Below are 6,490 nucleotides of genomic sequence, written 5' to 3'. Positions count from 1 at the left end.
TGAACAAGTAACTTCAGATTCTTTTGTGCGCCTTGATCCACTCAGAGGAGAAATACAACCATTATCACTGCCTAATTTTCACAATTTACATGGACCAATTTTTGACCCTGGAGTAGATTAGTGCACTCAAATGCACTAATACATGCTGAAATGTATGCTATTTGCTCATTAACCCTGAAAAGACAGAAACAGAGTCCAGTGAGCCTCTTCCTTCTGCCTATGCTTAATATTCCCTACGTGTTGCCTGTCCCCAGCTTGAGGAAGGGTGATCTGGTAAGCTCCCAGCACCAGTATGAACAGCAGCCCTGGCAACAGTATCATCCCAGCTGCTTTCTGGACTGGAGAATCACAAAATCAAGAGAGAGGAGCAACAGCCTTGTCTTTGATCAATTGCTGCTGCCTGGTTTTGAAGATGGTCCCTTCAGAGAGGGTGATGTGACAGTTCTCTGAGAGGCTGCCTGTGATCCCAGCCTGTGCTCTGTGTGTATTAGAGGAGCACTATCCAAACTTGTCTTCAGAGCTTCAGCCATGCAGTCTCTCTGCAGTAGTGCACTGGTAAGGAGAGAGTGTGACCACATACTGTGTACAGAAGCAGGGACCAGAAAACACGGTTGTTTTCTACCACATGTTCTGTTTATCTCAGGGAGTAAAGGACCTGCCTCTGTTCTCCAGCACCTCAGTCTGGCATTTGGGAAGCAGGGGAAACAGTGCTCACGCTCCTTTAAAGAACACTTTGACTGTGATGGGGTTAAGAGAGAACCAAAAGGAGACACTGATGCTGTGGCTAAATAGATGCAAACTTCCTTCCCAGTGCTGGATTGATGTGACATAAAATATACAGTTGTAAACTCTGTAACCTCATGAACTAGCACAGTATAAGATTAGAGGCACTACCTTAAGTCTGCTCCCTTGCATCTGTGTATCAAAACACATCTTTGATGACATGATTATATACAGCTTCTAAAATAATATAATATCAGGCAGTTTTGTTCTACAGCCTTATTTATTACTTCTGAGTCTGTTGTCTCTATTTAATCTTTTCCTGCCTGGAAGAACATCACTCCATCAGTGAATCAGCATCTCCAGAGAGGAAACGAAATGGAGCCACGTTCATAATATACAGCAAATCGCTGTCTTAACACTCAGTTAATGTTCCACAGTGGATTAAGAATTATTGTCCTAGTATTTCAGCTTAGTCCAGATTTAGTGCCCCAGTGGAAGAATTAAGGAGTAGATGAAACAGTGCATGTAAAGCTAGTTTCCAGAGCAATAGAGGAGCATGTTGCTATCACAGTCACTAAGGCAGGTACCTAAAAATCAAGGAGTTGTCACAAAGTATTTCCCTTTTCACAAAAGCTTGAGTAAGGGGAGAAAAATGCATCTGGATGCCACAAGAGATTTCAGCAGTACTGCTGGAAAGAAAACAAAGATAAGCTGTTTAAAGAAAATTATTTTAATGAGTGCAATTACAGACAGAAATATGACTAGTGAGTGCCTCCATGTGTTGTTATGGATCATGTGGTTAGGTACTGCCTGGATTGGCTACAAAAGACTTTACAGCAGCTGACACACATGTCCTAAACCTTTATTCACAAAAGATTCCCCCAAGAGGTGAGGTCTTCAGTGACGATCTAAATTTGAGAGGGATTTTCTCTCGACTTTCTATCTATACCCAAGGAATATTCCTGTAGCTCCATATCTGGCCACTGCTCTCCGTTTCTTTTCTCTGCCTCTGACGTGCTCTTGCAGGTTGGTGATGACTAAGGGTTGTTGAACTGCGTGTGTTCTGATGGGATCTGAGCTGTAAAACCCAGGAAGAAATTCCCCCTTGGAGCTTCATATGATCCTCACTCTTCCTGCAGCTTCAAATATCAGCTGTGCAATGATGTGAGCTCACACATCTGACTCACCGCTTGTAATCTATTTTTCTCAACTCAGCTTTGCTTTGGCAATATTGCCACCCCCACGTCTCTTGCTGACTGAACACCAAGCAGATTAAATCCTGATCCTTCTCTTTGACTGTCTCCTCTTTTTCTCTCTCTTTTTTTTTTTTGTATAAAATATGCCAAGGGACATATGCCATGTCCCTTTTCCTTCAGTTAAGTAGCCAGGCATCTCCGTTTTTTCTCTATAATCTTTTGCACATTAGGCTATACCTAAATACCAACAATTCTTCTTTGCAATGTTTCTAAAACTGGGGACAGATCATGCTCTTGCCCACTTTTACCTTATTTTCTGCCTGATGTTATCTCCCCCCTTACTGTCCTCTCTGACACTACAGCCAACCCAAAGTGCAGCTTCCAGATCAACCTCATGCCCTGCATAATGACAGTATCTTTAACACTTACTTTTCCCTCCTCAACCTTGATTTCCCACTACCGCATTATTTTCTACACATCTCTACTTTCCACAGTGCCTTTAGCAACCTGCTTATCTGTTTCTGACATTTACTTTGCTGTTCTCCCCTCCATTCTGACAGCAGTGCTGACATGCTGACATAATGTGACATTTTTTTTGACCTGGCAGATCACTGACTCTCCATGTGACAGTAAAGCTGTCTCTGTCCCAGGAGCCATGCGCAATGAAACCTCATTTTCCTTCAATCTCTCTTCAAAACCTATTTCCCTTTAAGACAGAGCCAGACATCATAAAACCAGAATAGCCAAAATACACAACACCATTGGGCTTGCTGAGGGGACTGCAGCCATGCATTTCTTCCTTGTGCTGCTAAAAAAAAAATCCACTCAGTAACAGAAAGGGAGAAAATAAATCCTGTTACTCAGCACAGCTTGATATACAGAGACTAAGAAAGAAACCTCAAGGTTTTAAGTCCATTCTGAACTCATCGCCTCTTCACCAAACTACACAATGTCTACGCTGAACTGTACAGTTGAACACACCACTACTGTCTCCATTACCAATAACCATTTTACACACCCGTTCCTGGGAGAAACACATGGGGCTGCCGGTTTCACTGGAACATGTGACGCATTTTCCACTGACCTTCTGCAAGCTAAGCAATGGCATAGGCTTATATGCTGCGATGTATTGGATCTCTTATCCATTTCTATGGGTTAGATGTTTACTAACTGTACTAATTACATTTTCTGTTATCAGTTCTTCCATGTGTCGGCAATTGTTACTATAAACTGATAACAGATATCAATCTTAAACATTCAGGAACTGTCCCAGTTAGGCTGTGTCCTTCTGATCTGGCTTAGAGAAAGATGAAGGCAATGGAGTTTATGTATTACACTAACATGGGGTCTCTTCCCAGAGTACCAGGCATGCCAAAGGTCGTAACATCTTCCTGTTACCACAACAGGCTTTCTGATGAGTCAATTCCTAATACTAGCAAGTGGGCCATCACTTTGAACTTGGTCCCTCATGTTGCTGCTCAATACAATTCATGCTATTTTGAAAGGGTCTGAGCTTGACCAGAAAGCCAGCTGAAAACTGTCTTTACAGAAGTGTTAGACTCAGGAAGAACAGGAATAGAGTGCTTCTGCTACTAGCTCAAGTCAACCATACATCAGTTCTGCTCTTCATTTTCCATGCTAGTCCATGCCTCATGCCAGGAGACTGTTGGCCAAGAAAATGGAGGCACATTCTTCCCTGGTGAGGAGGTAGATAATGCTGCTAGTGTAGAAGAATGAAGTGGACTCTTATGAGATCTCTGGCCTCTCACTTCCACACTCAGTGTTCTGTGATTCATCTAATTAAGGTACATAGCCTGGAAAACAAGAGGCAATTTGGAACTTCTACTCATTAGCTGGGTATGAATGGGAATTTTTTTTTTCCTCTTGACTGTCTTCATTTTATCTGCGGCAGTTCTTCGTGACTCAGACTCCAGAAGGGCTCATGACTGTGTGGGTTGCCTCTGGCAAAGGCAAGTAGCTTGAAAGTAAGTGTCTGTCTGTCTGACTTTTACTTCTCTCTGAAAACAAACACTGAAAAGCCTATTCCCTATGCTGCTGACCCAGCTGCCGTGTCTCGCCTGCTCGTTGGGATACAAGATGATTAATCTCCTTCTACATAGTTCAGTACTTAAACCATATGTGAAGGGGGCACAAGGGCTTTCAGATAAAGCAGGGATAAAAAAAGACTTGTTTTACGCTTAATGAAGAAATAATTTCCTTAAGAACAAAAAGCTCCTCGCAGCTAGTGCTTATAAATTGCTTAATTGGAAATACACATAACAGTCCTATGAGGATTATCTGAGTGCTTCTGGCTGGAATTAGAGTCAGGAAAGAAAAGTTATTTTAGAGATACTAATAAAACAGGAGGTTGTGAAGGCTTCTGGGATATATACAGATGCTTTATTTTAGGCTTTGCATATAAAGCTGATTTTTAACTGATTTGTTATTGGTTTGCCAGCTCTGCTGATTAGCCTTGAGGCAGAGAGGAGTGAAAATAAAGGGAAACACCCCCAGATCAGAGGGCGATAGCGCCAGAAAGCTATACTGATTTTTTAGCTGAGACTTTAGGCTATCAGGCCTGCTACCACTGTCTAGGGAGCAATTTGAGATTTAATCAAATGTGCCAGAAACATAGCTAAAGACATCTTTGGCAGTACCTTTCCTTGCTCCTGATAGATATCAACCCCCTTGGCAATCCTTCGCTTTCTGTAGGAGACAACCATGTTCACAGGCAGGCTCCTTGCCTGGCCTCAGTGGAAATGCCTTCCTCCATGTCCTGCCACAGCCAGTCTTACCGGCCTCCTCTTCAGAGAGGGGAAAATGGTGGCTCTTGCAGCTACTCCACCTCCAACTCCTCTGCACAGGAATAGTGCATCAGCACGGCTGCCTCAGATGCCTGGATTTTACCCACTTCGCTAAACACAAATATGAAGCCTCTCAACCACCCACCACCAGCTTCAGCCACCACAGCTTATCCTGCCCCTTGGAGACAGCAAAGATGGGAAATGGCTGACTGCTCTTCGGGGCTGAAACTCCTGTCTGCCCAGCGACCCCCACAAGACCCGTAGAAAACAATTTGCTTCTTCTGTTCAGAGTGCTTTGTTTTGAGCCCAGCTCCAACTTCTAGGCTGAGGCCCTTCTGTTGCTGGAATAAACGCCCAATCTTTGGTGGCTGATTTTAAAGGCACCCGCACCACCTTCATGGAACTGTTTTTTTGCATTTGGTTTGGACACTGCGTCCACAAGTTGCGCCACCATCGCCGACGGGGCGCGGTGAGGGGCGCACGGCGGCGGCGGGGTCGCCTCACGGCCCCGGGCCCCTCAGGGCGGCCAAGGGCCGCGCCTTCCCGCCGGAAGGGGCGCGGCGCCATCTTGCGGCCGGCAGCGGCGCGGCAGCCCCTGGCCCGCCTGAGGCGAGACCGCGCTGGTTTTCAGCCAGCGGGACCCACCGGGATGCTCAGTTTTGTTCTGGAAAATATTAAAAGTGTCGTAAAAAACCCCAAACCAAACCAAAACAACACCAAAAACAAACAAAAAATCCCCACCCAACCCAATTGAGTGTGTAGAAATGATCATCTATCGCAGCTGCACAGGTGTAAGAAGTTGGTTTTTCTGCTTCATGTGCCTCAGCTCTCGAAGCCAACAAGCCAGGGCAAGCCTGGGGGGAGGGAGGGTTGTTCATAATCCCCTTTTATTTTTATCCTGGCTTGCCCAGCTGAGTTTCCTCCATTTTATGAGTTAGAACCTTTATTTTCTCTTCTAATAAAAGGTGGCATTTGAGTTCAAAAGCCCCACAGGACTCTTGCAGTACTGATGATGAAGAGAGGAGGAAGAAAAGGTCTAGATGGATCCACTTCAAAGCTATGGCGATTTGAGAACCAACGGTGAAAATGCAGGGAGCCATGTAGCGAATTAGACAAAAGCCAGGCAAAACTGACCTTTCAGGCAACCTGCAGAAACAAAAGAAGAAAAAACACTTTAAAGCATTTGAAATGTAAAACTTAAACACAGGGCTTTCATTTTAAAATACACTCTTTTTTTTCCATGCTTTTAGCTGGTGAGAGGATATTCATTAGCAGCTTTCTCAGGTTCAACAGTTTTTAAATTTTATTGAGGATGGTATAAAGGTCCACATGGAGAATAAAAGCAGTAGCTGCTACAAACGAAAGCTGCAGTTGCCCATTAAAGTCTGACTTGATCTTCCTAAAGGCAAGGAGTTGCCTTCCTGAAACTTAGAGCAGTTACACCGACAGGTCCAGCATGGGGTCTTGGTGACCGCGCCAAAGCCGGCAAGCTGGCACCAGCAACAAACTGGAATGTTGTTTGGCCCCAGTGTTACTTGTGGAGTCCTACCTGGCTGAGGTGGGGTCTTTTTACCCAGAGAGCAAAAGAGAGAGTGAGAAAAAGAAGTAAGACTCATGTGGGTCCTCCTCTTCACATCAGCCATGATGCTTGCATGTGCTTTCATGCTGTATGTCATGTGCAGTAATTATTAGAGCTTTAAATTTGGGTGTTCATTACCCCCAAGGCAGTGGAGACAAAGGCTCAGGCCATGATGGAAGGGACTTCCC

This window comes from Athene noctua, chromosome 1, assembly GCF_965140245.1.
Source record: "Athene noctua chromosome 1, bAthNoc1.hap1.1, whole genome shotgun sequence".
In the NCBI taxonomy this organism is placed as follows: domain Eukaryota; kingdom Metazoa; phylum Chordata; class Aves; order Strigiformes; family Strigidae; genus Athene; species Athene noctua.
This window is presented reverse-complemented; position numbering follows the sequence as displayed.